General features: G+C 48.3%; 1 protein-coding gene across 3 annotated transcripts in view; it reads left to right on the top strand.

Moving 5' to 3' along the window:
* LOC109293510 (NADPH--cytochrome P450 reductase) overlaps positions 1–11251 on the top strand; it is a 73522-nt gene that overhangs the window by 23389 nt on the left and 38882 nt on the right. The window lies entirely within an intron of this gene.

The following is an 11251-nucleotide window of genomic DNA, read 5'->3' as shown; positions in this document are numbered from 1 at the left end:
ATTAAACCTGGCTTCTGTTATCAGTAGAAGTCAAGGAGAGTGCTTTGATTTCTTCCAGCCCAGAAAATGAGACACCAGAATTTCAAGTTCCTGAGTGGCAGTGCAGATTCAATATACTCCACATCCCAGGGCAGTGGAAGGGCCTCAGTTTTGCCTGGCTATGACTGTCCTTAGAGGTGTGGAGATTGATGGCTTCAGTGGAATCTTCCTCTGATGAACTGTAATACAGGTCCCTTCAGTGGATGGACACTCTCTGATAGGGCTGGAACAAAGAAAAAAAAAATCAAGGATTACTTAGGCCTCTCTTTGGGTGACAAAACAGTTTACGTGGTGGCTTGGTTTGGTAGGTTTACAGCATGAGTTCTTTCTGCAGGTGACCCCTGTCCTGAGACCTGAAGATAGAGGTTGGTTAACTAAACATGCAAGATCAAATTGTAACAGAACCCATGCCCAAGGGGTAGCCATCACATGTTCCCTGGTAGCGACTTGACTCCAGTACAGTGCTAATTTAAAGTACCCTCCCTTTGTTCTCTCTTGCCACACCTTGATCTTATTAATGAAACTTGAAAATGGAGGCTGCCCCAAGGGTCTTGGAGTGAGCCACAACCTGTCCTCTCTACTCATGAATCCCTCTTGGACCCTGTTGCTCATAAGCCTTCCCACTGTGCAGGCCCTCTTGGTCTATACGTGCCCCCAAGGGTACCTGTTGCCTTAGGGGCTAATCACAGCCTCTGTACCGCCCATGCCTTAAAGGTGTTTTCAGCTGTCACTTAGGCGGCCGCCTTAGATCTCCACTCCCTTGTTGGGACCTCAGTCTTCCCAGCTTCTGCCCCGCTACTCTGGCTGGTCCCTTTCACCTGGACCCACTATACCGGGTCTGGGTCCTCAAGCTCCAGCCCCTGTCTTGCCCTCTTGGGCTCTATCTCCACCCCTTTCTGGACTGTGGGCTCTCTAGCCCTGTTTCCACTCATCTTGGGCTCATGAGCTCCCTTTCCACAAGCTCTGTCCCTCCCAGGCTTTTAACTCTCTTCCTGTGAACCAGCTCCTACCCCCTGGCAGGGCTCCAGGCAGCCATGTGCCCCTCAGGCACCACTGATACCTCCTCTCATCCCTTTTTAGTCCCACCCAATCCACCTGTCACAACTCAAGCATGACTCATAAGCACACTGGCTGCAGCTTAGTTCTCTAAGCCTGTTGGCTCTCCAAGGCAATCACCATCCATAATGGTTCCACTCCCCTGCCAGTCCTTAGCCCTCTACTTGCACCTTCTTGGTATAGCCGGATATCATTCAGTCTCTCAGCAGCAAGCATCTTCTTGCAGAGCTCTTTTCCCTTTAGCCTCCAGGGCCAGACTGTTTGGTTTTGGTTTGGCTCTAGCTCTGGGTGGCCTAGAGCAGCAGAGCTAGTGCTGCAGTCATTCTCTTGCTTCCCCAGGCTACTTTCTTATTGTACTATTGCTGTGCTTGCAGTAGGCACTTCTCATTTAAAGGACTCTGGCGGCTTATCCCTTTATAGCTAGCCCTCATCTTGACTGCCTGAGTGCAATTTGCTTCTATTTTTTTCTCTCTCAGTAACAGGAGCCACAAGTTTCCTGTTACAGAAATTCAATCAGTGAATGTTCCACTGAAGTCAGTGGACTTGTGCTTACACACTGGACAGTTGGGTTTGACCCCAGTGTGCTGGCAAGTTTCATAGTTAGTAGGATTGGAAGGGACCAGAGCATATCATCAAGTCCGACCCCCTGCCATGGCAGGAAAGAATGCTGGTGTCAAATGACCCCAGCTAGGTGATTATCTATCCTCCTTTTGAAGACCCCCAGGATAGGAGCGAGCACCACCTCCACTGGAAGTCTACTTATGGCCTTTATTCCTTGCTACTCCAGGAGGTGCTCGGGGGAGCAGGGACTCTTCCATTGCCTGCTGGTCCCCCTTGGCCAGTTTATAGATGGCCACCAGATCCCCTCTCAGCCTTCTCTTGTGGAGGCTGAACAGGTTCAGGTCCCGTAGCCTCTCCTCGTAGGGCCTGCCCTGCTGCCCCCTGATCATGCGAGTGGCCCTCCTCTGACCCTCTCGATGCTGGCCACATCCCTTCTGAAGTGCAGCGCCCAGAACTGGATGCAATACTCCAACTGTGGCCCGGCCAGTGTCGCATAGAGGGGGAGGATCACCTCCTTGGACCTGTTCGTGATGCATCTGTAGATGCATGACAAGGTGCAGTTAGCCTTCCTGACCGCATCCTCACAGTGGCAGCCCATGTTCATCTTGGAATCAATAGTGACTCCAAGATCCTTTTCTGCCTCTGCACTGATGAGAAGGGAGTTCCCCAGCCTGTAGGTATGCTGCTGGTTCTTTCTCCCCAGGTGCAGTACCTTGCACTTGTCAGTATTGAAACCCACCCTATTCCCAAGGGTTGGGAAGAATAAGCAGGCTTAATGATCTCTTACTTTATTTGTGTATATGACCTGTTACATTCAGGCCATTTGCTCTCTGTGGCCACATCCACACAAGCTTGGAAATTTGGTTCCCCATGGACAACTAGCAGTGGGACACCTTGTTCCTTCGTTAGTTGTCCCCGGGGAATGCCTGTGCCATGTGCCCTGGCCTGCAGCATTTTTTTACCCCAGGTAGGGTAGATGAGGCTGGGACCAGCATTGGGCTGACTCTAGCAGCCTTACCTGGGGCCCTGGGGGCCTCCTGGGGCTTGAAGCAGTGGCAATTCTGCCGCTTGAGCCTGGCCAGCAGCCGAAATGTGGCTCTGGCTGGCCAGGCTCAGGTTTTGAGTGGCACATGCTTTCCTTGAGTGTGCTGCTGTGTGGGTTTTTTTTTTTTTTTGTTGTTGCTTGGTGTGTGTTTTTTGGGTTTTGTTTGTTTGTTTGTTTGTTTTGTCCCCTGTATATCCAGGGCTCAAAAAAACAAACAAGCCCCCATGCTGCTTCCTTGTAGCACAGGGAACAGCTGAATGTGTAGTATGTGGCACTGCAGACACACCTGCAGCACCACATACCGCACGGCTACGCTCGTCTGGACAATATGTCTCCATTGTACCATGTTATAAAACCAAGGCATCAGTCCCTTCCACAGTAGCCCATATCCTAGCTGTTTTTCTTTTCACTTTTGTCTTCTTCCAGCGAAACAGGATTAAAGCATCAGGCTGTACCTTGGGTTGCTTAACAGTCACTTCTGTTGCTCTTAAGCAAATGCAGCTTTTCATAGTGAATGCACTTCCAGCAGAATAAGTTGCCTTCTCAAGCAATGCTTGCATCCCTTTGTGAGAGTTGCTAATCTATTAATTTAGTTATGGAAGAGAAGAAATAGCTGCCAAGCATTCAAAGAGCTTTCCTGTGTCTTAACTTTGTGGGTCTCTGGCCCCTAAATCAATGTATGAAAGGCAGTCTAGGATGTGATTGCCTGTGCAGGCAGTAGATTTGACTCATCCTCTGTGCACCTAAAAAACTGAACTTGCATTCTTGCAGAGCAGAGGGCAAAGGAGGACATAAAGAGCTGTGATTTCAGGACATCTTTACCTTTATATTTGTGTTAGGGGTAAACCTCACCCTGAAACAGAGGAGCACCAGTTCAGCCTCACTGTAGCTCTGCTTTATGGCTTAAATAGTCAATAGGCTTTTATTTTGGAATAAATTTCAGCTCACTTGCATAGCTGAGCAAATGAATACTCTGGATCCAGATCTCAAGTGGTTCAGAAGGGCTTTTGAAACCTGCATGGGTGGATTTCTGCAAGTACTCCATGTGTCAGTTACTCCCATTATGAAAACAAGTCTGATTCAGAATAAAATAACCAAATGGCTTGTCTTTTACAGAATTGTGCCAGATTTTGAAAGTGCATCACAGAGGACTCCTGGTAGAGGTGCCAGAAGTGGTACCTTTGTGCCAAAATTTCTGAGTTGGCCTCAGATTCACCACTCTTCCCCACTCCTGCTCCTTCCTACCACACCCTGTTTCTGAAGCACTAGGCAATGTCACAGCAGTAGTGTTCAACCTTTTTGGCTGGTGTGCTAGATGGGTGGTGCCCAAGCTGTCTGTAGGCTGGATCTGGTATATGGTCCCAAACTGGCATGAAGCAGACATGTCAGGGCCCCATCCAGCTGTATGGAGGGGGTCATCCTAGCTCTAACCTGGCTGACCCTGTGTGTGTATGGGGAAGGGGGTGCTGTGGCTCAGCCCCGGTTGGGGTGGGGAGTGGCCAAGCATGGGGCTCAGGGTTTGGGGATTTTCAGTAGGGGAAGATGGCTGTATTTATTGCCACCACCCCCTTTCTGCCAAATTTGCCTATCTGTGGGGAGCCCTATGGATTGGATACCAATGGCTCTACAGGCTGCATTTGGCCTACAGGCTAGAAGTTGAGCACCCCTATCGCATGGCATCTGCTGAGAAGAGCTAGTGAACTCTAGGTACAGCACCTCATGAATACAGCTATGCTGCTTTCAGTTTGGAAGAGCCAAGCTGTACTGCGCTTCAGTCTTGGGATACATCTGCTATCATGAATAGACCTTTCTCACCCACAGCTCCACAGTAAGATGGTTACAATAACCAGAACCAGAAGTAGGATGGGCTGCTTCTGGGTCTGGACTTCTGCGGGACATCCAGGACTTAAGTCCTGGATTATGCTTTTCAAATATTGGTTGTTCACCACAGGATGAAGAGCAGCATTTCTGAGCTTTTCCTGGGTTGTTTGTGTTGTGATTTGGGTCATCAGTGGAAATGAGTGCTTTTGGTTTAATTGATCACCTTTGGCCATCTCTTTGATCCTGACTTTGTGTGTTAGTCCTGCCAGTCTCTGCGCAGAGAAGCCAGGGTTTGAGGTGTCATAACATTCTGAGGAGAACAGGAAGGAGGAGAATGTTGTACACTGACCAAGACGAACAGCACGTTGCTTCAGGCAAGTTGCAGTGGAGGAGATAATACACAAGAAGAAAAAAGATGTTCCTTGCCTGGGAGCAGTTTAAAGGGAGGAAATCTGAATGACAGTGGCAACTTGGAATAAAATGTGTTTGTGTGTGGGTCGTTCTGTGCATAGCTGTTAATTCTCAGTGTTTATTGGTAGGGCCCTACTGAATTCACAGCAGAAGGGGGCTGCACTGCAGCACCTTCAATTTTGCAGGTTCCCCCATGTGCCTCCCCACCACTGATTGGTTGAGGGGCCCCACTTGCAGCTCACTCCTGATCGGCAGGGAGGCAAAAACTGTGGTTTTAAATGTGGTGCCATTCTTGCCTACCGCCACTGATTGGCTGAGGGGGCCTGGCGGCCCTGCTGCTTGCCGCTGACTGGTGGGGAGTCAAAAACAGCACCATGTTTAAAATCATAGTTTTTGCTTCCCTGCTGATCAGGAGTGAGCTGCAAGCAGGGCCCCTCCACCAGTCAGTGGTTGGGGCCCACGTGGAGGAACCTGCAAAATTAAAAGAGCCACAGCACAGCCTACTTCTGCTGTGAAATTTGGTAGGGTCCTAATTATTGGTCCTAATTTGTGAATTCCTTTGCTTGGTTTCATTGAGCCATTCAAATGTTATTTTTCCCTTCCCTGGTTCTCTGTTTATCATCTCCAGCCTTCATCTCTGTGGGAAACCAGTCTGCCTTGAGGAGAGCTGGAGCTGACTGGGGAAGTTGGATTGCCAGCCCCCTTCTGACGTGGAAGCCGAGTTTAGATTCAAGCTCATAGCAGATCATCTGCTAAAGCTCCCAGGCTCAGTTATTGTGAATGCACCCACCAGTCTCACGCAGCTTCAAAGGAGATGGTTCTGAGCCTTTCAGAGAAATGTGCCACAGATGATACCTGTCTTATGGTATTATGCTGCTGCCTTTTACCAGGCACATGCCAGCTGGGCTTTTAGCTCAAAATGTGGTTAGAAATTCTGAGCTCTCTCTGGGGTTTTCACTTGTTTATCCTGACTGCCGTTTTTAACTAGTTCTTCTAATTGGTTTGCACTAAGAGTATTTTATATCTCGTCTGCTGGTCTTAGGAGCTGTTGGAGAGCAGTGCCTCCAGCAGCCCAGTGAGAAAGTAAAACAAGGTTGCATACTGCAATTTGAGTGAAGCACCCTCCATCTTGCCCATTGGGATTCTGATAGATGAGGTGGGACTTGAGTTGGATTTTCCCATACAATCCAGGATCACTCTGACTGTGGCACAAGAATAAGCAAGGTAGCAAGCCAATTGCAACATCCCAGAGCATCCCCAGCTGTACTCCTGCAATTCAGAAAAGAGCTGGAGGGTGAACCTATATTGTGTTCAAAGCAGTCATGGTTGTAGCTTTGTTTCTGGAATGGCTGGAGGGAAATGAAAGATGGTGGCTCTTCAGTTGAGAGATTTCTCTTCTTCCCAGCCTCAAGCAGAGGGGCAGATTTTCTTCCTGATAACTAAGCTGACAGCTGGTATTGGTCTGGCATTGCAAACTAGCTGTCCATTACTGCTGCTGGCTTTAGGATCATAGAGAGCTACATCAGCTCCCTAGATGGGTTACTTCACTGTGATGAGCTGGCTACTCAGCTCTTTTCAGCACACTGACCAGGCAGGACTCATACAGGTCCAATCCTGACAGACTTAGAACTCACAGCCTGCTTGAGTTTCTGCAGAAGCTGTTTATTGCTCAAAACCTCTGAGAGTCAGACAGCTCTGAGCAGAGAGTGCTACTTTCTTCAGTACAGACTTTCTACTGTTACAGTGGGCGCATGCTACTAATGCAATTGGATAGACTCTGGTGCAGTTCAAACCGGAGTTTATTGCTCCTGGGTGCCACATTTACACATACTTCCAGGACCACATCACGTTGAGCTGGGTCAGAGCAGCCCCAGGGGTTGCTCCAGCCTGGCTCAACACATTGTAGAGGGGTTGTCTGGGGCATGAGGGAGCTTCAGTGTGGAGCTAGCCAGCAGGTAGCCCCTTGACTGAAGCACTGTCATGCCCCAGCCAGCCCTGTCAGTGTCGACACATGTTGTGGTGCACCAAATAGTGCTGCCACAGGATAATACTGGTTTTTACAGGTACTAACCTACAGTGGCATTTATTAGTTTACTGTGGCCTAATAGAGTCACACGTGTAGATGTTGAGACTTTACTGTGGAACTAATTAGGCAACTCCATAGTAAATGCTTCATGTATATGCTCACAGTGTGTTGCTTTTATCCAGTAATTTCTGTGCTTGTCCAGCCCTGGCACGGAGAAGCTCCATCAGCTCCTCTTGGTGGTGGCAGACTTCCTGACCAACACTGTTTTCCTAACACTATATATGCCTTTGTGCCAACTGGCAACGCGTAGGGAGTGCATGCAGGTGCACATGCACCCCCTGAGAGAAGCGCCACTGTTGCCACTGGCAGCACCTGCGAGCGGTTGCCGATAGCCACCCCCACCCCGCTGCCAACACTGTCAGCGGCATCTGCAGGCAGTTGCTGATCACCACTGGCTACCGTTGACACTGCTGGTGGAGTCTGCAGATGGTTGCTGACCGCTGGTCAGCACTTGCCACTGCCGCAGCCGCCTGCAGGTGCTCACTGCCGCCAAGCCCCCACTGCGGCTGCCTGCGGGCAGTCGCCATGTCCCCCCAGCCTCCAGGGGCATGCATGGTTCATGTTTGTGTCAGTCCTGAAACAGCCCTGGTCATGGTTTGTAATGATAAAAAGTTGCTGTCCCTATCCCATCTCAGTCAGGCTTACGTAAGAGCTGCCGCTTACTGAGTCAGACCAGAAGTTCATCTAATGCAGTGGCCTGCTCAGTGTTTTCTCTTGCACCTTGGTTATTAACCTGGAAGCTTTACTGTTGTTTCTGTTTTTGTCATGTTGCTCCAAAACCATGTGTTTTGCACCCAGTGACTGCACCTAGCCATTGAGGGGAGTTTGTAGTTCCTAGTAGGTCTAGGTCTGCTGTCATTGTACAACAGATAAGCCTGTCTTGCACAGAGTATGAATGCTGAGGGGGAAGATAAGGTGGCCATGTCAAAATTTTCTATCCCCTGCTTCTCTGTACTGCACCTTCCAGCATTTGGAGGCTGAAGAAGTAGGTTGCATCCATACTTACCATAGTTAATAGTGACTGATGATGAACCTTTCTTCTGTGACTTTCAGTTCCCTTTTAAATTGGGTTAAACTGTCGGCCTACGCAACATCTTGGGGCAATGAGGGCCATGTGCAATTATATGCTGTATGGAAAAAAACTTCTTTGAGGTGGTGGTAGTATTAGTAGACCAGCTACCTACTGATTTCATGTTATGTCCCCTGTAGTACTCAGAGGTCATTAATATAAACTCTTTCTCCATGCCACTTTTTTTTTTAATCTCTATTGTGCCCCACCCTCAAACATCTCTTTTTGAATCTGAAAAGTTGTAGCCTGTTTAGTCTCTCCTTACATGCAAACGCCTCCATAACCCTGATCACCCTTGTTGCTTTTCTCTGTGCCTTTTCTAGTTTTTCTCTGTCCTTTATGGAGTGGGGGCAGGGACCAAATTTGCATTCCAGGTGTGGATGCACCATAGATTTTTATAAAGAAAGAGGCATAATGATACCTTCTGTTTTATTTGCAAAAGAGTGGAAAGGGGACTGCTGCTCAAGGGCTCATAGGAACTGTAACCTGTGTAACTGGGGGTATACTGATACAAGTGTAGTGGTTCAACAGAAGGCTGCTTCATCCAGGGTCAGAACTGGGCCAATTTAACTCTTGTATCACTGTACCTCATGCAAATATAAGAGTTCCTGCTGCCATGGGTTCCCCAGCAGCTTCAGCTCCTCACCTTATGAAACCTATAATGTTTGCTCAGCCCTTCCCACATTAAGTATGTGGTCAAGCTATTGGCTCTTTCCTGCTTCAGTGTCTTAACTTTAACCCTGTCTGTGTTGATTTGGAGTGACTTAGTTTGTAGCATAATTGGAAGGAGACTTTACCACAAAGATGGAATTGAGTAGATTGCCATGGATGGATGGAAAAAGTCAGATAAAAATCTCTCTCCAACCCTCAAGATTTCTCTTAGTAATTTTATCCCTTGATTAAAAGATTCACCAGATTCTAGTGTGCTAAAGCCTCACTTGAGAGGTGATGATGAAGTTTCTACAAGGGAAGAATTTTTTTGTAGCTGTCTATAATCCAAAGGGGAAAACCCAGGTATCCTATAGTTCTGGGCTGGAGTCTAGTGAGAGGTAGAATGGCATGGTGCGCTGGAGGGCAGGTACTGCTGCTGAAGCATTGGAGCAAGGAATGTAGGAACCCGCGATATGGCATCTTTGACAGGTTGAACGTGCATTCACCCCCCTTACTCAGCAGCAGTGATGCCTGCCTCCCCCACCACGCTGCTGTGCCTCCCCCATGGACTCCAGCCTGAGACTTTTGACCAGCCTACAGAAACCAGGATGTATGGTCACCCTACTCCTGGACAAAATGCTGCCAACCAAGACTGCAAACCAGTTGCATCAGCTAGAACTTGCTTACCTCTCAATATAAAATCCAATCTGAACAGCAGAACTAGTTGTTGGGAGTGAGCCTGGAGAGGTTTCTCTATATGGGTACCTCCTGGAAGGATGTAGTTATGAGCTGCTACTGATGCTTCCCCTTGGGGTGTTTGAATTCTTGTTGTTGGCTAGCAGATGTTGTCTTGATTTAGATGGTGTCGTGGTTGCATGTTCATATGTGGTGGGAGTCTGTTGAACTACTGTGCGTCAGAAGAAAGATTGTGTCCTCACACTAGCAACTGTGCTTGATCCAGCAATCCAGTTCTAGATGGTGACTGGGTTGGAAAATTCAGCAATGCATGCAACCTGCTGTACTAAGAATGAAGGCACATTGGCTAGAGCCTGAGAATGAATATTGTGGCGGCAGGTCCTAGACATAGCTCAGTCACTTACTTTCTCTTTGTCCTTGGGCAAGTTTACTCTCTATCAGTTTTCCACCTCTGAAATGGGAATGCTTTCCTTGCTGGGCTTGGTTGTGAGGTGTAATATTGGTGAAGCACTTGTGTGTGACAGACTGCAGGAGGGCAGAGCGTAGTGACACATTTAAGGATTCAGTATCTTAGCCAGCCTCAGAGACGTGCGTTTGCATTTTGACCATTTAAAGACTTTAATTGAAACCATTAGAGTAATGTTCCTAGACGGCCTGCTCTGCAGATGTCATTGGAGAGGAATGTCCCCTTGATCTCTGAATGTGCACTTGCATTGTGGTGGGATTACTGGGGAGTTTGCTTTTTCTGCCAGGCTGGATATGCATGTTTCCCAGTCTTTGATTTCTCCCGTCATCTTGCTTGTGGTCCTATGTCTTTGCTTTGCACACTGGTCGCGCAGTTATCCTAAGATAGGGGACAGCAGCCTATGACTTATAGACTGGATCCAGCCTGCTGGAGTTGGGGCTTCAGCAGCATTCACTGGTGGGGGCAGCTTTGGCATTTGGCAGAGGGGAGTCCATGCCAGGCAGCAAGGAGAAGTGGTGGTGACAGTGCCAGCCTGCTTCAGACCCAAGGTGGGTCATTCCTGCCTGGTGCTGGAAAAGGTTGTTGACTGCTGCCCTAGGAAAACCCAGTAAGTCCTGTTATGTAATCCATAATTTTTTTCTTCTGGCTTTTTTAGCATACTTTGAAGTCTCCGATGTTAAGAGAAAACTCATTCTGTGTTTTAAAGAGTTTTCTTTGTGAGAAACTACTTTGGCTCTTTAGCTTGGGGGGGGTGTGGAAGAGAGAGAGGGAGACCATTTCTAATTTAATTTACTAGGAGCCTGAGGAGAACAAACTCCTCGCAGGCGTTCTTCCTAATGGATGGCACTACCATAGTAACCTTCAGCACCGCCTCTGCTGTGTCTGGAATCAGTTCATTCAACCTACAGGGTTGCATTAAAAAAAAATTTTAAAAAGTGTAGCTATGATATATAAACTGTTGCCAAGGGAATTAGTATGGCATAGAGGGTAGTTTTATTCCCCCCCCCCTTGTTCCATACAGATGGAGGGGTTGGGGGGGGGTAGTGCCTGCAAAGAATCATGGGAAGTTTCATTCTTGACTCTTAATTCCTTTCTGCCACTGCTGCCAGATGTTGCAGTTTCTCAGGGCTGTGTAGATCTGCTCGGGAACTTTCAAAGTGTCCAGCGGGGATCCCAGCTTGCTGAAACTCTCTCGCTATGACCTATGTGGGGACCTTGATTTGCAGGCTCTGTTCTTTACAAAAGGAGGCTGACAATTGGCTTTAATGTCTGAGAGGGGCAGAATGGAAAGTCCTGGACACATGCTGTTCAGTAGCTAAGTTGCAGTTTCTTCATTCCCCCCCCCCCCCC

Source organism: Gavialis gangeticus, unplaced genomic scaffold (genome assembly GCF_001723915.1).
Source record: "Gavialis gangeticus isolate Ggan-Ray unplaced genomic scaffold, GavGan_comp1, whole genome shotgun sequence".
Taxonomy (NCBI): domain Eukaryota; kingdom Metazoa; phylum Chordata; order Crocodylia; family Gavialidae; genus Gavialis; species Gavialis gangeticus.
Note: the sequence above shows the minus strand (reverse complement) of the source record. Positions and strands in the feature narration are given on the sequence as shown.